The 23,872-nt window shown below is 42.0% G+C and overlaps 1 protein-coding gene across 35 annotated transcripts in view; it reads left to right on the forward strand.

Moving 5' to 3' along the window:
- The first annotated feature begins 2,011 nt into the window (after nt 1-2,011).
- The window catches only part of FMN1 (formin 1), a 433,877-nt gene continuing 412,016 nt past the window's right edge, over nt 2,012-23,872 (forward strand). For 32 of the 35 annotated variants that reach the window (XM_049104448.1, XM_025473314.3, XM_025473304.3 and 29 more), the window contains exons 1-2: nt 2,012-2,138; nt 2,626-2,748. The gene's annotated coding sequence lies outside the window, so the exon portion shown is untranslated. Of the gene's footprint in view, nt 2,139-2,625; nt 2,749-7,452; nt 7,684-16,226; nt 16,292-23,872 lie in introns of all 35 variants that reach the window. The other 3 variants (XM_049104447.1, XM_025473306.3, XM_025473305.3) reach the window with 3 other exon arrangements.

Here is a 23,872-nt window from a genome sequence, read left to right on the forward strand (position 1 = left end):
AAGTATTTATTAAATGCAGAACACATGCAATGCTAAATGCCGATACCATTAACCTGTTAGTGTACACCTTTGTGTTGGTCTGCAACCTTTAGCTTATTTATATTTTGCCTTTATAAACAACCTCTTTGAGAAAATACTTTTCTTCTTCTCCTTCCCCTTTAAACCATCTCCTACATATTCCTCCCTCCCTACCTTGGAATGAGTACATATTTCCAGGTTTGAATAAAGGTCCGTATAGGATTTATCAATCTCTTCAGAGAGCTATTTTGGGTTATTATCCTTTTTTCTTTCTCTAGGACTAAGCTCTTATGGCCAGGATTTTATTTTGTTGGTTTACTTTAAAAGATTCCTATACCAATTAAAAACTAGTCAGACTCATGTCCTGGAAAAATTTATTTACTTCCATCAATATCAAATCACAACTCCCCTGAATGAGCAGTTGCTTGCAGTTGCTCCTAACACATTGCAGAAGCGATGCTTCACTCTTAGAAGTGCTTTTGAAGTCAGTATCCTGGGAAACCAGATCCCTCTAGGATAGTTCCTCAGGTGAAAAACAAAACTTAAAGAGTTGTGTTATTGCTTCTTGTTATTCTTTTAATTGATGATGATGGGCTTTAAACAGAAGTACTGACCGAGTATTGACTCTGCTCTTAATTATGGGACTCTGGGACAACTACTTGACCTCTCTGCACCTCTATTTTCTAACCAATAAGGTGGAATATACACAAGGTAAATGTGCATATTGAATAACTACATATAAAGTGCCTACCAGTATTTTGGGTAATATTATAAGTAGGGATAAATCAGAGTACCCATAAGCCCATAAGCATAAGTACCCATAAGTACCTAGAAAAAAAAAAACTGAGGGAAAGAAATCACGTAAAAATATCTTCCTATTTTTCCCATGGTTATTTATTATTTGAAGCTAGTATCTACTCAGGGTAGATTTCTAAGTAATGAATGGATAAAATTTGCACTTATCAGGGAGCAGATTAAAGGCAATGCCCTTTCTTGTCTGCCTACTTGGAACAGCTGGAAATGCCACTCAAATCACATACCAAATCACCGTATCATTAAGACCTCAAATCCTCTTATGGAAGGTTTGGAGGCAGTTCATCCCAGTAGACACTTACTTGGGGGTAAAATAGTTTACCTTGGCATAAAGTGTACACTGACTCACCAGCAAAGAAACCGTGGCAACCAGGTCTTGAACCATGGTTTCCCAGCAAGCAGGGAGCCACTCCCAGGCGCACCCTCTTGACGTCCACATTCAGTTCTCCTGGTCAAGGTAGGTCATACTTGATTTTTTTGCTCAAACGTTCAGCTCTTAACTACAAGTGGTCAGAGTAATTTATCTGCCAGTGAGTCTGGTTAAAGAGTTACCTGCAGGCAGCGTTGGAACGTGGGGGAGACTAACATAAGGGCTTGGATTTACACGTGGATTCTGTTTCTTAGGTTTTCCTCCTTTGCTCCCTTAAGCACTTGTTACCGCGGTGGTGAGGCTGGGGGTGCGGGGCAGGGGGCGCTGGCCCGACCCCTGGAGCGGCGCAGCCCTGCGGGGTCTCCGAGGCGTGGGAACCTCGGGAGTCGCAGGAACAGACCAGCTCCCTCCCCGCATCGCGTCGAACCAGTCCAGGGCAAGCGCTCAGGGGGGTCTGGGGACCGGTGACCCGGGGGCGCAGAGCCGAGTGGGGGGATGGGAGGCGCTGTGGTCCCGGCCGCCCGCTCCTGTCCCAGCCTAACGAACGCAGCCTCAGAGCCAGGGCGCAGGCCCGAGTTGCCCACTAACCTCTCCGCGCCCCGGCCGAGCCCCGCGGCTCGGCAGCTGATTGGGCGCCGTCCCTTGCCGTCGGCCCGCTCCCGGCGCCGCTGCACGTTTCCATTGGTCCTCAGCCCTGCCGCTCAGATGAAGGCTCGCCTCCCCCAAACAGCCTGCGGGGCCGGCGCGTGCTGGGGGCGGGGCCTGGGGCGGGGCGGGGGCGGGGCCTGGGGCGGGGCGGGGGCGGGGCCTGGGGCGGGGCGGGGGCGGGGCGGGGCCTCGCTGAAGGCTGGCGCCGCGGCGGATCGGGGCTCTGGCTCTGGACTCCCGCGCAGCATCCTCGCTGCGGCCGCTGCGGCTGGCGGCGGCGCTCGGTCAGGTAAAGAGAGCCTCGTCTGTCCTGCTGGCGCCTGCTGCGCCTCTTCTCCCTCCCGACCGCAGGCTGCCTGCTCCGCCTCTCGGGGCCTCAGGGCTCTCGGAAAGAGGCATCGAACCTGTTTCGCCCCGTTACCTTGCCTTCTTCCCCTTTGGCTTCTGTTCCTCAAGCCCCCCGAACCCAGCGGTTCCGAAGTGCGTTACTGGGGCTTCCCGGGTCGCCCTAACGCTCCTCACTACAGAACTGTCGTTAAGTCGCAGGTCCCCGTGCCCATGACTTGCCAGTGCAGTCTCCTTCCCAGCTTGGCACAGCAAGGGTGGCAAGGCGGGTGGAGAAGGGAGGGATGCAGCGCTTCATGTCGAAGCTAGACGTGTCTCGTTCACAGGGGGGATACCTTAGTGTGGCTGTTTTGGGAACGGAGGCTGCTTCATGATGGTGATTGGCAATGACTAGAAGGATCTCTGTTGCTGCTTTGTGCTTATATTTATAGGTGACATTCCCCATCACCGCTTCCTTCTTTCATCAACATCTTCATCACGACCATCACCATCACCATTTCTCTTCCTCCATCAGAGCTCTTCAAGTTCTGCAAAGGCAGACTCTATTCAGGCATGTAAGTGCTAACTCCCCCAAATAACAAGCAGTGCCTTTGCCCCCCACCCCCACCCCCAGTGCCAGACAGAGCCAAGTCCTCATTTAACTCATGGCCAAGTAGCTGGGAGTGGGGTGTGAGTGGGGAGAGTTTCCTTATCCCTCTTTGCAGTTGAGATTGCCACAGAAAACCCCTTACTTTAATCATCCACACTGCTGTTGGCTGACTGGGAGAGTTTGACATTGATGGTCACATACACTCTGATGAGCTGAATGCAGTGTCCAGGACCTGTGATCCAGGACTGTGCAGTATGGGTGCTACAGTGACGGAGTGGGGAATGTCCAGACCAGGTGAATCAGTTTAGCATCCGACTTTCTTCCACAGTGGCTTCCATCGTGTGCCATGCCACGCTGGGGGCATCTAAGTTCCTGGGAGGGAGAAGTATGCTGTATTGTCTATGGCAGGTAGCATTTTATGAGCACTGGATTGGGATTCAGCAGCCATTGCTTAGCCGTTCCTAGGGCTTACTACAAGATCCCTTGAATTTCAGATTCATTAACCCTTTTTCAGGAGGGGAAAACAGTACAACTGAGTGTTGCATACTACATGTCATTGTGGAAGATACTGCTTTAAAAGTGTTTCGAGGTTTCAGGTCTTGGCCAGACCTATAAAACCATTAGTCTCCTTTTTCTCAACTGTGGTTATAGCCCAGTAGTAGGACCAGTGAATTCAGTGCTTTTAGATATACTGCAGGGACTAAGGAGCGGTGGCCTCACTGGAGGGAAACAATGGGTAAAAGTTGGGAGACAGTATATCCTAGTGGTTAAACCCATAAACCTGTCACATGAATTCAAATCCTGGATGAACCACTTACTAGCTGAGTGATTATGGCAAGTCATTTACTCTCTTGAACTTTAGTTTCTTATTTGTAAAATGGGGATAATATTACCTGTCTCATGGGGGGAAGTTGTAAAGATTAAAGAGATAATATAGTTAAATGCTCAGTAGTTCCTGGTACAAGTAAGTGGGGCCCTTGATAACTTGCCAACCAGGATAATAAAGGCTAAATGTGCATTCTGCCCTCCCATTGTCTTTCTCATCCCTCCTAGGTCTTAACACTGAAGCTAATGGGGGATGGGAGTCTTCGGGTTCCTCATAGGACTCCATCTTGGAGGGGGGAATGAATGAAGCCATTCGTGTTTGGAGAGACATTTCTCTCACCTGGTGGCACAAATGCTTAGCAAGCTCTTTTAAGATGCATTAAAAATGCAGCTTCAGAGGTTTCCAAGTCTCTGGGCCTGTGCTGGGCTGCTCCTTTCTCCTTGGCTGTTCAGTGCTCTGACTTGGTAAATTGTGCTTTTTACAGAATCACTAGTGAATGCACTGGCTTCTGCCCAGGAGAAGTAAAACTGCCTTTTTTCAAATATCCCTGAGAATTGAAGAAAATCTAACTTTCCAGCATGGAAGAACTTGTGTTTTACAATATTTTTCTTCTCTAAGAATAATATATTTCTTTTTGCCAGTGTGGAAAACAGCAAGCATTATTTATGTGATTCAATTTTCTCATTTAGAAAGAGAGGTCACCAGTCTTATCAGCTATTTGGGGGTACTTTGAAATTTAGAGGATACTGTCAATTGTATCGGTGAGGACCCTTTTCGTCATAAGGGATGCAAAATGGTCATACGCAAAAATAAGCATTTTTGACTAATATGACCAGGCCATGACCACACTGTAATTCCTTTACGAGGAAGCTGGCCCTGAGATTGAGAAGCTTTTCTGGTTTGCCAGCTTGATCTCAGTCTCTTTGTCTCCATCTCTTTCATTTCTGTCTTTTATAGCTTCTCTTTCTCTTTCTTAGCTGCCTTATTTTCCATCACAGACCTTGTCCTCTCACTGTCTTCTTAGACTCTCGATTCGCATCCATCTAGCTCCGTAAGCCAAGGGAGGCTTCTGTCTCCTGTAGCTCCACAGTGAATTCCAGGGAAAAACTGCGATTGATCAGTACTTGGTCACAGGCTAACCCCTGCCTTGAATCACTGTATAGGCGAAGGGAATGGGTTCTGTGAGTCCTATTATTGTCTGGGTGTGGATCTCATTTCTGGTCTTCTTCTGTCTCTCCACATAAAATTGGTGGAGTCATCCCCAAAGGAAGAGGAAGGGGAGCAGCCTGGAGCTTAATGTGATAATGAGGATTCAGAAATCTTTCTCTCCTACCTTATATATGGTGACTCCAAGTTGAGTTTTAGGTTAAAGCTTTGGGCTCAGAGCATGTGATCCTAGGCATTAGTGTGTTCTAGATGATTTTACCTTTAATGTTTTCTTTAATGAAAACTTCACTTGTGTAATTGTGAAAACTCACCAGAGATAATAATATACAGTGATTCCAGTCTTGGTAAATCATGTTTGGGGGTTACTCATACTCTCTTGCTGGGACTTTGTTTTAACAAGAGCCATTATTTTTAGAGGCACAGAGTCTCTGTGTTAAAAAATCAGCTTTATTCTCAGCAGGTCCCAGCCTGTGTGTTGACAGAGTTACAGCCATTAATCTGATTTGCTTGATCTTGTAGAGATGCTAAACCATGGGAACTATATCCTCATGGAGTAAATATGAACTTGCACCAACAGGCTGCCCTTGTGAGGGAATTTAAACATCCCTGTGTTTAGCATCTGAGCAGAAATGCTGACAAAGCAGTCACCTGTGTGCCCTGTAACATAATAATTACTAAAGTGGGAAGGCTATGAACCTCTGAACCTCTTTACCTTGTCAACATATAAAAGCAAAGCTCTAGAAAATGGACCATTCACTCCCACTTATGTTTTTTGAGTTCTCTGGCTACATAAAACATGCTCCTGAATAATGTGTATTCCTATATTTCTTTAGGCTTTGAGGATATGATCCCATAGTATATGTATGGGGCTGGGGGAGAGGGAGGAGTTGGTCTTCTCTTTGGGCTTACCTCACCTTACCATTACCTTGAAATGACCTCTGTAATTCACCTCTGCAGGAAGTGGGCTACTGGGTAGGTGTTTTTGATCCTGTGTTTTTTTTTTTTTTTTTTTTTTAAGCCAATTCATCTGTTTCCTTATCTTAAGCAAAACTGATCCATATTGTATCCCATAGCTCATTAGGGCTATACCAATTTCTCCTTTCTGAAGTGTCATAGATCCTTATTAAAGACCAACATTTTTCAAATTAAACACTTTCTTGCGTTGGTCTTCTGAGTCACAGGCTATGGTAGGCAGGACTTTCGTTTTTAACAAGAGAAAACCACAGTGTATTAGCAGGTACATGGGAGTACCCAGATGTGAGTACCTCCAGAGGTGGTGAGAACATGGGCTTAAATAACATATTAGGCCAAAGAAAAGGAGTTTGGGGGAGGCAAGTTATGGGAAGGTGCCCAAGAAAATTATAGCTAAACAAGAATTGCTTAGTAAAGTTTATTATGCAGATTTAAGTCCATGCCTTCTCCATTAATAAGAGTTATTAAGAATTCTTCTCTTCCTGGCATGGGAGAAGGAGACACCTTTTACAAGTGGAAATTTCCCTTATAATGCACATTTTACACAAGGAAAGCTTGTGCACTTTCCTTTTTATAGCTTTTACTGTATCTTCCTGGCTCTCAATAGCCGTTAGCTCATACTAATACATATGCCAAAAAGGCATAGGGGTAACATATTCTGATATCCCTCATTCTGCCCTTTGGAACTTCCTTTTTTCCCAAGAAGTTTCATGTATCAAAAGCCAAGTTCATAGACAACATCACAGATATTCAGGGTAAGAGATCTATAAAGGGGAGAGGATAAGGAGAGAAAGGGAGAGAGGGGAAAGGAACAAGGATGAGAAAGCAGAAAAAGACAAATTTAAATGCATTGCACCATTTCATTAAATCAGTGTCGTGGTCCTGGGAATAGGTCAGTCCGGGTAAACAGTTATTTCAGGAGACAGCAGTATAGGTGGAAATAAGGTGCCTAGCTCAGCCATCTCTATGGCCTCTATATGGTATAAGCAGTCAGGCATTTAGTAGGGGGCATTTCTATGGAGACAAAAACCATTTCTCATGGTTAGAACAAACTGTAAACCCAATTTTTGAACCCAGAGAATAGTTGGCTCTTAAGATTTCTAAATGTTGGGCTTACAGCATCCTTAAATGGCAGGGTTAGGGAGGCAGTGGCAGTCTGATGAATTTTCTGGTTTGCAGTTTTTTTTTTCTTAAGGTTTTATTTATTTATTCATGAGAGACACACAGAGAGGCAGAGACACAGGCAGAGGGAGAAGCAGACTCCATGCAGGGAGCCTGACGTGGGACTCGATCCTGGGACTCCAGGATCACGCCCTGGGCCGAAGACGGTGCTAAACCACTGAGCCACCCAGGGATCCCTCTGGTTTGCAGTTAAATGTTTGCAGTGAACCCTCTGAGTGACCTTATGCAGCATCAAAGGTTGGACAGGCAAGAGTTCTTAATATTCATGTTGGTCATCAGGATCAGAGGGCATTAATGGGCAAGTAGCTTGCAGCCAGAAGGTGGTCTGGGCAGGTAGATAAGGCTAAAGGGTAGGGCGGGAAGCACCAGGATGTTGCTACTGTGAAGGTGGTGGTGTTCCAGTGCATGTCTCTATGAAAGAAGCAATAGGGAACGGGAGATGACCTGAGGACCAATATTTAATAATCCACTCAGCACAGCAGTATGGTTGCTGTTGTTGCCTATATGTCCACTGTCATGCAGGCTTGGAGACTTTCTGCAGTGATTTCCCCTATGAAGCATGGAAGGAAAAATACAGATGTTTCAGAAAGAAGGGGAACCTGTCCACTTATGAAGAGAAGCTCCCTCTGGTGATCTACTCACTGTGGTAATTTTGAGAAACCATAAAGTTTCCCAGACCTTGTCATTTGCATAAATGAAGTTCCAATGAAATTCTCTGGAAGCATGGCATCATCTGTGGATGATCACTGTGCAGTGAGTAACTGGAGTAGTATTTTATCTCTTGTATAGATGAGCAATTCAGGGCTCTGAGAGGTTAATATGCCTGCTTAAAGGTATGGCTCTAAATGGAATCTGAGTAGTATTTATTCTACCTGTTGGGCTTGCATTCCACCTTCTGTCTGCCCTAGTAAGCCACAGAGAACATTCCTGGCTTTGAAATTTGTTAAACTTTCAAAGCAGTATAAACCATAAATATAGCACAGTATTCTGGGTATGGATTTAGTGAAAAGCAAGAGTTGCTTTTTTTAGGCATTAACATGATTACTCTTTCCCTTTTTAGATAAAGACAGCCACTTTAGAAAATTTTCTAGGCCTAACTCATATTTGGAAAGCTTTGCAAATAATTTTTTAAAGCCCACAGGTCTGCAGAAAATGGAATTCATCCATGGAATTGGCATCTGTCCTGTCCCCATTTGCCAGTGTCCTCATCTCCTTTTATCTCTGTTTCTACCATGGCTTCCTCTACCCTCTCCCTACGGGAGACCAACTGGCTTCTTTCCCACCCACCTAATCCCTATTGAAATAAATATGAATAGAACCTACCATGTGTAGGGGGTATTGCCCTGGGTTAAAGTCACTTTCTGATTTGTTTTAAGCTGGCCCTGATTTCTTCTAAGCTATGAAAACATAGATCAATTCTAATTTTTGTGATTTTTTGAAGAAATAATCACGAAACTCCCTGATATCCTGGTGTTGTAAGGGAAACTGTGGCAGATTGGAAACTAAACAAAATGCAACAAACCACACTGTTTTCTCAGGCATTACCTTATTTCTTACTCTATAGTTCTTATGCCCAAATTATTCTCTAGGTAGGTGACAAGATATTTTCTTTTAGTTGTACAGTGGAGAAAACTGAGATGGGTAGATAATAAAGTGACTTGCCCAAGGTCACTCACGGTCAGTGGCATAGCCAAGAATAGATCCAGGTCACCCGACTCCCTGGGCTTTGTTTATTACATCATTGAACTTCTCTTCAGGAAGTCACAGTCCTGCCAGCTACCAAAATGAAAGGACAGTCAATTCTCAGCTTTGGGCCTTGGTCTTTTAAAATTTTTATTCCTTTTCCACTTTTAATTAAAACATATTAATAGCTGCCAAACAAGCACACTATTAGCTAGATTCAGAATTTGTTAAGAAGAACAACAAAATTCTGTATCTGTGGTCAGCAGGACTGTATCATACACTTACCTTGCTAAGAGGATAGATCTCATGTGAAGTGTTCTTACTAAAATAAAAAATTTTAAAAAGATAAAACACAATTTTGGTATCATAATCACAAATTGGGCAAAGGACAAAGCAAAAGGGAAAGGTGGCAGGAGGCTCCAAAATGGTTGCAGGGTGATCTTGTGCTCATACTACACCAAACAAGGACGAAATACACAGAAGAAGGGAGAAGAGACATATAGTCTAAGACTACTACACTGTAAGAGAGGTATGGCCTGGACCCAGGGGAATAGCATCAGGAAAACTAAGGTCATAAATAAGAGGAGTAGAAAAAAAAATAAGTCAGTTCTATAAAGGAGGGCTATTAATATTATAAGCAGGATGTGATGTACAAATTCCACTACTTGAAAAGGATGAGGTCAGATTCACAGAAGGAGAGGAAGCAGAAATCCTTTGTTCTTATTTTGCTCCCATCTTTCCCTGCAACTGTGGCAGGTGAGAATCTCCATCTATGAACATAGGTATATAGAAAGTATCTCATCTCAACTTTTTTTCTGATCATATTCTTTCTAGTTTCAAGCCTCTTCCTTCTGGAAAGGTAGAAGACTTTCCCTCAGCCCTTCTTGGGCTCATACCTTTCCCCAGAGGTGTATCAAGCTCCAGGGGGCTGGCACCTTGCATCAGTGCTGGCAGAGGGGACCCTCTGGTCATTGAAGTGTCTGATTGCACAGGTTATACTCTAGTGCCATGTTGCTGCTTCTGTAACTTGCTCAGCTGCGGGTGTCCAGGTCATGGATGCCTAGATGTCCCACACACAGCTTGGGGTGTATGTGAGGTCTCCCTGGGGACAACCCAGGAAGCAAGGTCTGCTCCTCCCTCTTCCTAGGTTTATAAGCCTCCCTCCTTCCTTTTCCAATGGCCAGAGGGAGATAATGCTCTAGGTTGCTACAAGGTTCTTCATGTCCATACATTTCATTCCTTCTTATTACTTCCTTCCAGAAATTCCCTGCGACCTTCTAAGTGTTTGGGATTTCGGAAAACAAAATCGAGAAATACTCTCAGGCTATTTCTCTTTTTCAAACCCTTGCCTTTCACCTCTCCTGATGCAATAAACACCAATTCTGATATCTGCCTTATGGGGGAGTCAAGCAAAAGGGAAAAACACAAGGAGAAATAAAAAAGAAACAGATTAATGATCTTTGAACATTCCTTTCTTAGAAATACAATGATTTTGGATCTATCTGATTCATGACTATTTTCCTTTCTCTGAAAATGACCCCATATCTAAGTTTGGGCTCCATATGCATTAGACCATGTTCCTGGTCATGGTTCCTGAAACCAGGGATAGAAATCGGACCCAAGCTGGGCCCGTTGGATTCCCTTCCCCAAGAATGAGAGTTTAGGACTGAAGGATGGTAGTGACTAAGAATCAGTGGAGTTAGGTCACAGTTAGAGAAGTACTCCAGGGGGATGGCCTTGGTGGTCTGTCCCAGTAGCCATTGAAAGGCTCTTGGATTTCCTACCCTTATTCTGATTTCTTGAAATCAGTAATCCATGAATTTCATGAAATTGGATATGCCTCTATTTTCCTTAAGGGAGCCCAAATCAGTTTCAGGTGCTTGCAACCAAAAGTAATTCAAGAATGGTCTTCAAGACTGCAAAGGCAGTTTTGGTGAAGAGGAAACAAACTCAAGATAGGGCAAGAGATAGTAAGATAGAATCTAGTTCTTTAAGAGGTGTTCATCTAAGGATTTAAAGTGACCATTGCAAGAATTGTATTTACAATCCTAGAACAACTTTTGGCATTTTTTTTGGAGACACTTTTGTTTAACTGTGGGCACTGCTTTTTAGTAAGGTGTTGACACACTCATGAACAGTCAGATGAGGTGCAGGGTTTTTGAGAATGGAAGTGCTTCCATCTGAGGGCTTCTGAAGAGATGGGGGAAGGAGGTGCTTAGGATGAGAAGCTCAGGTCTTGAAAAGGCTGTTGGACAGGAGGGAATTTGGGGTTTACAAGCTCTGCATGTAAGGACAAGCACCAGTGGGAAGGCATCAATGAAAATGGGTTTTAGCTGAGATTAAGGGAATTTTTAAATTTTTATTTTTTTACACTTAGAGTTGTCTGAAAGCCATGAAGTTTCCTTGTGGTCTGGAGAACAACTTGCCATTTAAGAGTTCCAGTTGAGACTGGATGGCCATTCACAAAGGTTATAGTGAAAGAGACAATCCAGAATCGGGATGGAATTGATAATTTCAAAGTTTTTTTTTTTAAATCTATTTCTTTAAATCTAAGATTCCATCATTTTCCCTATGAATTTTGTCAACTCCAAGGCTAGAAAAATTCCAACCCACATCTTGACAGAATGCAATAGGAGTTAAAGCATTTCACAAATATTGTTTTATAACATTTCCCTTCCTTTATGTGAAAAAAAACAAAAACAAAAACCAATAATCCCCAAACCATAGGCTATAACTTATCATTGGGAGAAGACATTTTCACAAAGAGAAACAAAAATTTATTTTCTATTCTCTAAATTGTTATTCACAGTGATTAAACGTTTCACATCCAGGTGGTTCACTGAATTGAAAAGAAACCGTCTGTAATATTAGTGGAAGCATGCAAAACCCAGGAAATGCCAAATCCTATTAGCCCTAAATTTCGAGGCTACATGAAAGTAAATAGATTTCTTGAGCTATTTTATGGAGGAAATCAGAATCCCGCTCTTTCCCCAAACTTTTATAAATGAAAATGATGTGACCATGGCACCTCCTGTGAGACCTAAACAGGTAGCTCAGATGTTTTATCCACCACTCCCCAAGACATCTCACAGCAGCTAGTCCCTTTTTTATAACTATGTAACCATAGTAGAGGGTAAGAACTGGATTAAGCAAGTTTGTCATTTATCACAGCAAGCAGATGTTGACATTCAATGATCATGTCTTAAACATGTGCTGGCATTAGTTTAAACTAAATGGAAAGCCATTTAGTTTGAAATCCCGGTCTTTTTTTTTTTTTAAGATTTTATTTATTTATTCATGGGAGACACACAGAGAGAGGCAGAGACACAGGCAGAGGGAGAGGCAGGTTCACTGGGGGGAGCCCGATGTGGGACTCATCCCAGGACCCCGGGGTCATGCCCTGAGCCTAAGGCAGACGCTCAACCACTGAGCCCCGCAGGTGTCCCTGAAATCCCGGTCTTAAAGAATCCATCAGACCATAGTTCAACATGAAGATTTTCATAGTCTCTTTCATAATCTCTCATTCTTGTTGTAAAAACCGTAAATAATGCAAACAAACATTTAACCATTCATTAGTTCTCTGTTTGTTATTACCTTAATAAAAAGCATTCAAAAGAATCCAGTCTTTTCTGCTTTGCAAATTAGGTTCTCAAGTCCTTGTAAGGATACCATGAGCAACGTTAAGTAAAAAACATATTTTCTATCTATTTTAGAGTCTGACTTAAAAGGAAAGAAACATAATTATAAATGTAGAATCTGAGGTAAAGCCATTTTAAAAATCATTTTTGGAAATGTGAAAAATATGTAAAGGTACAAAGAATGAAATAATAATGATCCATATTCCCACTCATATTTTGTATTCTATATTCCCTCTACTTTTGGGAAAAACACTTAAAAAAATCACATATGAAAAAAAAAATCACATATGTTGGGGCGCCTAGGTGGCTCAGTTGGTTAAGTGTCTGTGTTTGGCTCAGGTCATGGTCTTAGGATCCAGCCCTGCAATGGGCTCCCTCTCCCTTTGTGTTTTCTCTCTCTCAAGTAAATAAATTAGCTTTTTTTAAAAAATCACAAAGATGGGAATTAAAAAAAAAATCATCTCGAAAACTACAGTTCCCACTATTAACCTTAGATAACATCATTTCAGACATCTGTCTACACCTATGTATCTGTCTATCTGGATGGGTAGAAATATTTTTATAAAAATAAATAGAGATGCTATTTATAAATAAATTTAAAATAATTAAATTTAAATAAAAACAAATTAAATTTTTTTTAAGCAATTAAAAAACTGAATTGAAACTAAAGAATAGTCAAATGTCAAATAAATGTACCTCATTTCAAGATATGTTATTTCTTTTAAAATGTCTCTTTATGGCTAAAGTATCATGACAAGTATTAAGAAGCTGTAGTCACTCATTAATTATATTGCTGTTTTTATGAACTTTCTTCTTCAGAAAGTATCAGTTGACTTCTTTTTTTTCAAAGATTAACAGTTTTGAAACTTTCTCCCTGTTTTTTCTTCCCACCTCCTGAATATTATTAGATGTTTTATTATTTTTACATTGTTCAGGTTATAGTATCCCTTTTTGCTATGTGTATTTATTTTGAGAGTCCTTTAGTGGTAGCTGCATGCTTGGATGAACTGAATGCATACAGCTCTGGGCGTGATATATTTGTGCTTTACTTTCAGTTATTTTGATAAATGATAACCCACTAACTTGACACAATTGTTCATGATCTCCAATATTTAGGATCTAAAACTGTGTAAACCACTATTATTCATCACTAAAAAATTGTTGGGTGCCTATTTGGCTCTGGATATTGCTGAGCTCTAAAAACTGAGTGTCACATCACCTGTAATCCCTGCCCTCAGGAAGTGAGGGCAACCCAAATACATTAAATTCCTAGTGTGCTAGCTCCATGAGAACTGTTTTATTATTTCCTTCTCCCCTGTGTCCATCATAAGTCTGGGTATTTCACAGGCCCTCAATCAGCACTTTAATTAAGGGGTCTTTATGAGCCAGATACTGTGGTAAGTGCATTAAAAGTCATATCTAATTTTTTCTTGACAACAAACCTATTAGGTAGGCATTCCTTGTCTCTGTTTTACAGTTGAGGAAACTGAGTCTCAGCAAATAATATTCCAGTTAATGCAACAGGATTTCACGGTAAAGTTCATTCTTTATTTGTGACACGTGGCCTGTGTCATAAATTTATGTTGGAAGCAACGGAGGAAAGAGGCACATGAACTACAGCTTATAGGACACAAGCGATAATACAGTGGTGTATGTACAATCTAGAGGCTGAAGGGCTGGTTGGGGTGGCATCTCCACTCTAGGGTCTTTTTGCTGACATTGAACGAGCTCCTTCTCTGAGCTCAGTTCCTATCTATGAAATGGGACTAACGGAGGATTAAGTGAAGTAACTCGGGTAACATGGACAGCGTGATGCCTGCCACAAGTGTTCAAGGAAGAATAGACATTACTTATTTTTGCAAGGTGCTCTGAAGGCTCAAAGGAAAGAATCATCATGTCCCCTGGATTTTTAGGGGAGGAGACACTTGTGCTTGGACTCTGCTAGAAGCCCAGGAATTCACCAGGTGAGGGGTAGATGGAGTCTTGGCAGAAAGAGAAACATGAATCATAGGACTGACAATCTCTCTGAGACACACCGTATTTGCATTACCCTAATTCACTCCCAGACCTTCCTTCCCTTGCTCGCAAGTCTCTGGAGTGTTCAAACAGGAGTACCTGTGTTTCCAAAGGCCGACTTGTAAATAGACCATCATATCTTACTAGACCATCTTCCCACTGAGAAGGTGAATTAGTCAGTGTCTGTATGGCTCCAAGGAAACGTAAGGTGACAGGGCAGCTTTAGGACTATTGGTCCAGGAGGCCAGGGCCGTCCCAGGCCAGCTGAAGAGCACCTGATGGTCCTGAGAGGGAGCCTGCAGTCTGTCTGATGCTCTAGAACAGTGTTCAACTTTTTTCCCCCTCTCTCCTTTAGACTTCTCCCTAATTGCCTCCCCATCATGACATGTTAGTATGACAGATAAACTGTGGATCTAGTATGTTCCCTATGTTTATCCCTACTTCTCTCTCTCTCTCTCTCTCTCTCTCTCTCACACACACACACACACACACACACACACAGATTTTTCACCCTCTCCTAAGAACCACCTCAAATGAAGCAGCCTTCAGAGGGTCTTCTCAGGTGAGCTGCTGTTCTGAAGCTGACCTGGCGGCTTGAAGGCTCTGGCTGTTGTGCTATGAACAGCTACTTCCACAATGACTCCTTCCTACTGCATTCACCTCCCATCTGGGCCTGCTCTCTCTCTGCTTCCATGCCTGCCCTCTCATTGTCTAGTTTCCATACAGCAGCCTCAGTGACCTTTGTAGGGAGTTTTTGTTTTTTGTTTTAAGGATTTTTTTTATTCATTCATGAGAGACACACACCCAGAGGCAGAGACACAGGCAGAGAGAGAAGCAGGCTCCATGCAGGGAGCCCGATGTGGGACTCGATCCCAGGACCCTGGGATCAGGCCCTGAGCCAAAGGCAGATGCACAACCACTGAGTCCCCCAGGTGCCCTCTGAGTGACCGTTGAAAGATCATGTCTCTGCCCAGCCTGAAACCTCCAAAGAGCTTCCCCTTGGACTTAGAATAAAATTTGGATTCTGTATCATGGCCCCAAAACCTATGTGATGTGGCTCCTGTCCACTGCTCCTGCCTCCTCCAGGACCAGCCTATGTTTAGAGAGGGGTCTCCTGGGAACACGCAAAGCCAGTGGGTAGAAAGGCACAGGTGTTTGTGTGAATAGCTCCTGGGGTGTGCTTTCCTGCTGGGAGGACAGGGTGGGCACTGGCCACAGTGGCCACCGCCCTGGGAAGGCTCAGAAGAGGGCAGTCAGGAACGACTCCTCTGAAGAAATGATGGTGAACCACGCGAAGAAGGGTGGGAGTCACCTCTGTGCAGAGGGGACAGTGTGTGTGGAGCCTCTGTGGTGGCGGGGGCAGCCTGCACGTGAGCTGCGGACACATGTAATTGTGGCAACAGTATGAAAGGAGGCTGGAGGACGAGGTGGAGGCTCAGGTCCACAGGGCCTTTCAGGACAGGTTAGGGGCTAAAATCTGTTTTAAGAGCGTGAGAACCATGGGATGGTTTGGACTGTGTGACTGGCTGTGGAGGGGGTCAGGTCAGATTCTCGTTTTGAAAAGATCACTCTGGGTGCGGTGTGAACAGCAGGTGAGGGAACACAGAGCAGTTCAGAGGGCACTGATGTGGTAGGGTGGCTAACCAGTACTGGTTTGGGGCAGCACTAGAAGGCTGCTTCCTGGCAACCCCTCAGTTGTGGGCAAGCTGACACAGCTGGTCATCCTGTACCCTGCAGTCATTCAGGTGACATGTTACAGCTGTCTTAGGTGCAGGGTCTTCTCGTCCCTCAACTCACGTCAGAAGCAAGAGGATCAGCATCATGACTATCTTTTACTGAAAGCCTCTTAGAATCGGTGTGTCCAAATATACAGACAACACAGAAACACACACGCACACACATGCACACACTTTAATGTGCAGTTGCTTCGGGTAAGCCTGGATTATTTTTTCTACACAGGCCTGGTGGCATCATGTTTTTGACATCTCAGAGCCCGGAGCCTGCCCAAGTGAAGGTTGATGTAGGTAAGAAGGTGGACTCAGTCATTGCCGTGCTGTGTACTTGTGCTCACTGCCAAGTCCCACCCTGGACCTGGGGTCCTTTGCAGTCTCTTCACCCCCACTATCCTGGTCCCAGCCTTGGTCTCCCTTCCATGCTTTTAGCTGCCTTCCAGTCTTACGAAGCTTGGTTTTTTATTTTAAGTTTGTATTTATTTATTCATGAGAGACATGGAGAGAGAGGCAGAGACAAAGGCAGGGGGAGAAGCAGATTCCCTGCAAGGAGCCCGATGCGGGACTCGATCCTGGGACTCTGGGATATATATATAGTGGCATGTAACAAGTTCGGGGAAGGGCTAGAGAGTGACATTTTGAACATGGGCAGTCTTTCAGATTGAGTCACCAAGGAAGACTTTTTATGAGGCTGATCATTTGATCAGACACCTGAAGCTAGCCAGAGACTAAGTCATCAAAATTCTGCTGTGTTCAAAGCTTTGGAAAACAAAAACATATATATTTATTTGGTTGATGGTGAAATCTTGGAATCACATCTTTCATTTTCCTCTTGGGGATTGTTCAAAGTTTCAGAGGTCCATTTTCCCCCTTGTTTAGTATCTTGAATTATTTAAAAACATCTCTTTTCTTCACCTTTCATGTTCCCTACTATCACTTTCATCTGATCTGTAATGGAAATTTTGGTATTTGTCTAGCCATTTACTCCCTAATCTGACTTTTTGTATTTTTCAAATTTTTCTCTTCTTGATACATATTTTAATGAGAGAAAGCCAGTTATTTTTTCTGATAATGACTTTTTGTCTACTTTAATTGTGTGTTTACTAGAAGGTAAACTCAAACCATCATTAAACATTAATGCTGACTACAAGTAATAATGCCTTTGAATTTTTAGGCAGAGACACAGGTCGGGTTTATATCTTCAGATAATGGTACTTCAGTGCACGATTTGCTGAATATCTTCCATCTTGGAGACATGTACTATAGGGAATACAAAGATGATGGTTATGATAGTTCCTCCCCCTAGGGAGCTTTTTATCAAGTCAGAAAAATATATCACACAAGGTTAATTGGCGGTAGGAGACAAGGTGTCCTAAGATTCTTTTCCTGGACAATATGGATCTGAAACACGGAATACTAATTACCGATAGAGCCCCTGTGTATATATGTACTATGTATAGGTCTATCAGGTATCATTATTGCCTATATGTGAGGCATGAGAAGTTGAGGCACATAGAGAATACACAGCCATCTCACGTTACTGTGCTACGTGGAGGAGCTGGGATTAGAACCTAGGCAGTGTAGTTCCTAAAGCTTTGCTAAGAGGTAGGAGGGAGGGACCCTCCGGCCCTCAAGACTATAAGGCATGGAGCCCAGGCACATCTGAAAACTGAGATTATAGGCCCCAATTAGGATGGAGTCAAATATTCTGACAGACAAGGCTAAATAGATTTGAGACTAGAGAAGGACATGGAGACATCATAGGCTGGTCTAGACTGATAAGAGTCTGCGAAGGGCCTTGAGTTGAAGATTTTTGCCTTGAGCATGTGCTAGGGGGAAGTGATTAAAGTACCAAAGCTGGGTTCCAAATAAAGGATTTGGATCAAAGGGAGAAAAGGCTTTAGATAAATCCAGGGTGGAGAGATCACTGTCCCCTGGGTCTCATGTAAGCTAATAATGAATTTTCTTTTATAATAGAGGTGGAAATAATAAACCCTATTAATGCATTTCTTTTTCACTCATACTAATTTTACATTCAGTGTTACTTGTTTTCAACACTTCACTTGCTTTCCTTCTACTTCTTGTATGACTGATGAAAGTTTGGTTTTGTCTCCCTACTTCTGAGTTTCTTATGCCATTTTCTTTGCCTGCTTCCACCCCTCTCTGCTCCATGATGTCCTTTGGCTTCAGGAGTTTGGGTTCTGATCCCACATGTGTGTGCCCTGAATTCAGTGTCAACCTAGAAAAGGAATTTGGAGAGTGGGCTCCATTTCTCTGCAGGAGGGATTGTGGAATTGCATGTAAATAGGGAGAATCAAAAATTATCTCATGGTTGAGGACACTGAGGTACAGAGGGAGTGAGTGGCTTGAGAATGATTACTATTAGTGATTGGTGGAGTTGGACTGGAGTCCAAGCCTTCTCACTCTGAATTCATTGTGTTTCCCTCGGTCTGCGCTGCCTGGGGGGGGAAACCATCTCATGGGAATACTGCTCAGACCCGGACCAGTGGCACCAAAGGGTGAGTGCTCCATATTCTTTGACCTAAGGAAGAGGGATTAGTAAATAAGTAAGCCCATCTTCTGAATGAGACTCAGTATTCTTGGACAGTCCTGTAGGGGATTTTCAGAGTCAGGATTCTGGAGACAGACCATCTGGGTTCAAATCCCAGCTTGGTTGCTTAGTAGTTGTGAGACCCCAGGCAAGTTACTTACCCTCTCTGTACCTCAGTTTCCTTATGGTAGAATGGGGATACTTGTAGTACCTACCTCATAGATTTTTGTGTGTGTGTATGTGCATATGAAAATGAATATGTTGAAACAGGTAAAGCCCTAGGGAGAGTACCCAGTATATGGTGAGTAATCATAAACAATAGTAATTACCTGAAATATTTAATGACATAGACTACTTAGAAACACTCTTGGTTCTCGTAAGTCATGTGTTAGCTACAGACAGAAGCATTAGGATTTTGTCAGTGCTAGGAAGACCTCTGACCCTACCGATACTTCTCCTATTTAAGTGAAGTTTGAATACCCTAAATTGTCTCCATAACTTATCATTTCCTTCAGCAGAGTAACTGTGAAAGTGAAAATACTCCTGGGATGGCTAACATATGTAGCCAGAAGCTAAATGACTTATATCCAGTCATATTTTGAAAGTGAATTTTTTGAAGGACAGGAAAGAGAATGCATTACAAGAGGAAGGGAAGCACAAAGAAGCCTATTGGAGATGCCAAAGACAAATGATCCACCTAGAGTAATGCAGACAAAAATGTCTGACAGACGGTTGGGTTTTTAAATGGAATGGTTTGGGGGATCCCTGGGTGGCTCAGTGGTTTAGTGCCTGCCTTTGGCCCAGGACACGATCCTGGAGTCCCGGGATCGAGTCCCACATTGGGCTCCTGCATGGAGCCTGCTACTCCCTCTGCTTGTGTCTCTGCCTTTCTCTCTTTCTCTCTCTCTCTATCATGAATAAATAAATAATCTTTTTAAAAAAATAAATGGAATGGTTTTTTAAAAAGATTTATTTTTTTTATGTAGAGAGGCAAAGAGAGAGTGAGTGAGCAGCAGTGGCAGAGGGAGAGGGAGAAAGAATCTTAAGCAGGCTCCATACCCACTGTGGAGGCTGACAAGGGGCTCAGTCTCACAACCATGAGATCATAACCTGAGCTGAAGCCAAGAGTTGGATGCTTAATTGACTGAGCCACCTAGGAACGGTTTTTAAATGAAAAATGTGCCATATGCTTTGGTAGTACTCCAACCAGGTATTTCTCTCAAACTTCCCTCAGCAAAATCTTCTGTGTCTTGCATGCTGATCTTCTACAATCTTCAGATCTGTTTAGATAAGATTATGTGTGTGAGATTCCTTCAGAAAGCATAAGGCATTGTGCAGTTTCATGGCATTGTAGCCTCAGCTCAATTCTGACACAAAGTAAATATTCCAACCAAGACTGAACCTCTCATTTGAGGGGGATGGTATATGGATGAGACTTTCTTGATGCTTTTGACATCCATGAGAGGGCACTGCCAAGTGTTTGTGGGGGTAAAGATGGGGTAGGAATTTTTTTTAAAAGATTTTATTTGTTTATTCATGAGAAACTCACAGAGAGAGAGAGAGAGAGAGAGAGAGATAAGCAGAGAGAGAAGCAGGCTCCATGCAGGAAGCCTGATGTGGGACTTGATCCCAGGACTCTGGGATCATGCCCTGAGCCAAAGGTAGATGCTCAACCACTGAGTCACCCAGGCATCTCTAAGATAGGTATTTTCAGGGTTTCTCTGCTTTGATGTGTACTAAACCTGTACATCACTGGGGCCATAACTAGCTTTTGTTTTTGGGTCCCCTGACCAGCAAATATATAGCCAGCACTGTGTGAAGTAGTCCAAGCTTGGCTCTTGAGGACTCAGTTCTTCGTTTCAAAACAAAAGGAAGCAGAAGGTATATGGAAAAATAGGGGCTTCCTGCCTTCCTGAATTTCTTATAAAAGAGAAGTAATGGCAGGAAAAAAATAGATGGTAAGACATTAGGAGACAGAGGGTGTTTTCTTCCAGAATGTCATTTCCCCTCCCTAGAACTTCTGCAGGAATTACCAATGATTGAGACCATAAGTCTTTAAGAATAGTTCCGTTCTCTGAAAGGAATCTAGTTTTATTAAATAAAATAAATAAATAAAAATAATAAAAATAAAATATTAAATAAATATTATTTATTAAATAAAATATTAAATAAAATTTATTTTTATAAAATAAAAATAAATAAATAAATAATAAAATTTATTTTATTAAATAAAATAAATATTTATTTATAAATAAAATAAAATTTTATTAAATAAAATTTTTATTAAATAAAAATAAATATTAAATAAAATTTTATTAAATAAATAAAATAATAAAATTTATTTTATTTATAAAATAATAAATAAATAATAAATTAATAAATAAATATTTTATTAAATAAAAATAAATAAATAAAATTAATAATAATTAAAACAAACATGGTAAAACTAATTCTCTCCATCTGAAAGTTCTCCTCGGTGTCACAGGCTCCCCATTTAGACCCATGGGTCAGCATCCAGCTTTTGAAACAAATCATGATGCAATTGAATCATGACCCTTTGCTTTTGGAAACCCCAAAGTATGTAATGTGGAATACTTCTGATGCCCAACTAGTCTATAAGCCCAAATATGGGAAAGGCAATCCTACTTTCAGTCCTGTCATTGGTAACATTGACACAGCATGGAAATTGGGAAAGTAAAAAACTATATGATATGTGCTCATTTGATCTTGTGCTCCCAAGAATCTAGTGGCTACTGTTGGCCTAGCTACACCTGACTGATCTTTTAACTATCAGTAGACCAAATTCTGGGTGTTGTGGGATTAAATGGTCTAAGTAACCAAATCAAAATCATGTTAATGATTGTTGGAATCTACTGGGTTTTTAAATGAAAGTTTAATGATGTGAGATATTATGCAGAAGAGCTTAAAAGAGCAAAGAATCTTTGCTTTTCCAAGAAGAGCATATACCATAATATATACAAAAAAAAAATAATAATACCACCTCAAGATGGAAGTGGTCCCCAAGGCCAATCCATTCAAATCCCTAACCAGGTCAAGGAACCTGGTAATGGATTGGAATCTGAGAGTGGGCAGGTTTTAAGGAGGGCTGATAAGTCTGTGGAACTGGATGGATAATGGTTTGATTTTCTCAAAAATCTATCGAATAATTGTCAACATGCATTTAAAAATGTCCAACTATAGCCAGCCTTCCAAAGAAATCCATTCTGTTTGGAGGAGTTTGATTTTTCCTTCTTTGGGATGAGAGACATATTTATCACTGAGTTTCTTTCTTGTCCTTTTCTGTGTCACTTGCTTCTTCACCTTGCATAAACTTAAGAATTCAGCAATCACTTGTTTATTTGTTCCAGTGAGGCCATATTGACAAGAATACCTTACTGTGGTGAATCTTAAGTTTTTTTCATTTTCACATGGGACTTCATCCACTTCTGAAGGCTGCCACTCCAGTTATGTCCTGGAGTGTGGCATCTGCTCAGCAATCCAACCAGTCATACCATCCTCCAGCCTCATCCTCACTGCACCTTTCCTGCTTCTGCTGCTGGTGCCCTCCATTAAAATGACACCCTGCTGGGCACAGCAGGCTTCTGTCATAGGCCTTTTTGATTTTTTAGAGCACTAAAGGAGATGGTGCCTGGGGAAGAATGGCCTCTTTTCCAGTCTTGGCCATGCTTTTTCAAATCCAGGCCCTGAAGCAAGAGTTGCTCGGTTTCATAATCTTGTAAAGTCTTATGAACACAAAGAAATCTATCTTTTTTGCTCTCTCTGGGTCAGATATTATCCCTTTTGCTCCATTGTCTCCATCTCTCTCTCTTCCTGTCCCCTACCCCAGCTTCTGCTCCTCTCTAGATTTTCCTAGCTAAATATGTATCCTTCCTTTTTAGTATTTCTCTAACCCTCCAAATGACTCCCTGTATATCTACCCCTATAAGAAGCTCTTTGCCCATCAGTTTCATAAAGAGGGGACTGGCTTTCCTGGCTGGAATCAGGTGGATCACTCTGCTGTATGACAGCTTAAGATTAACGTTACTTCAGCTGCTTTATCATTTTTCTGTGTGTTATATGATTTTGCTCTATTATTAGAAATATCTCTGCTAAGCTCATCCTCATACCTCCTGAATTATTTCTTAATAATTAGAATTATTGTGATTCTAATCTAATGTGATTGTTGTATAAACACATTTCTGATTCCATTTGTGAAAGTATTCATTATATATACCTTTTTCATACATTTTAGGATTGAAGAATAACTAGCTGTGGTTATGGCTAGATTACTAATATTTTAGTTCTGGCAAAGCAATTGAGACTGAAGAGAAGGAATGGGGAAATGTTGTATCCTGTCTCCCAACATCAAGATTTAAGAAAACCCCATGGATCATTTTTCCTTCTTGAATAATTAAATTCCAAGAGCCAATGGTTAAATTTACATGCCTTGAAATTATTTTTATTATAAAATGTTGTTATTTACTGAAATATTTAATATTTCAAAACATTCTCTTTACAAGAATGATTTGTATGCTGTAGATTTTTTTGGCTCAACTAGGCTCCAAACACAACCAAACCATATTTCTTCTGATGATGTCAGGCCCTTTAAGAAGGATTTTCTTGGGGGATCACATGGGCAGCTTAGTCAGTTAAGAGTCCAACTCTTGATTTCAGCTCAGGTCATGACATCAGGGTTGTGAGGTCGAACCCTGCATTGGGCTGTGTGCTGGGTATAGAGCCTGCTTGAGATTCTCTCTTGCTCTCCCTCTGCCCCTCCCTCCATCTCTCTCTCTTAAAAGAAGAAGAAAGAAGAAGAGAGGAAGGGGAAGGAGAATTGTGTTGTGTGTGCTGATCTCTTAATCACTCAGTTTCCTCCCAACTGGAAATTTGATATATCATGTACTACAAGTTCACCTTAGGGAACAATGTTACTTAATCTGATGACAAGTGTACTTGATAGTGTGTTCCCTAGTGGCCTCATCTGAGTCACAGATTTAGTTTGCTATTTGTGAGACAGAAATTTGTGCCAATTCCAACTTTTCATAAAAGCCTGTATAAAAAAAAATTATGGGAACCCAGACCATAGTTTCCTTATTATTCTGCATTCTATCATCACAGATCCATTTACTGAACTTAGTATTTATTTGCTTTTATTTCAAACTCTCTTTAAATTTGCCACAGGCAATGTAAAATTTCCCTGATACCAGAATTGTGCTTAGAGTCCTTTTGTTCCCAGAGGGGTTCCCTTTGTGCTTTTAAGATTAAGAGACCTACCTATTCTTTACTTTAGGAATCAGAACAACAGCCATCTGCCTCAAAATTCA

This window comes from Canis lupus, chromosome 30 (genome assembly GCF_003254725.2).
Source record: "Canis lupus dingo isolate Sandy chromosome 30, ASM325472v2, whole genome shotgun sequence".
Classification (NCBI taxonomy): Eukaryota; Metazoa; Chordata; class Mammalia; order Carnivora; family Canidae; genus Canis; species Canis lupus.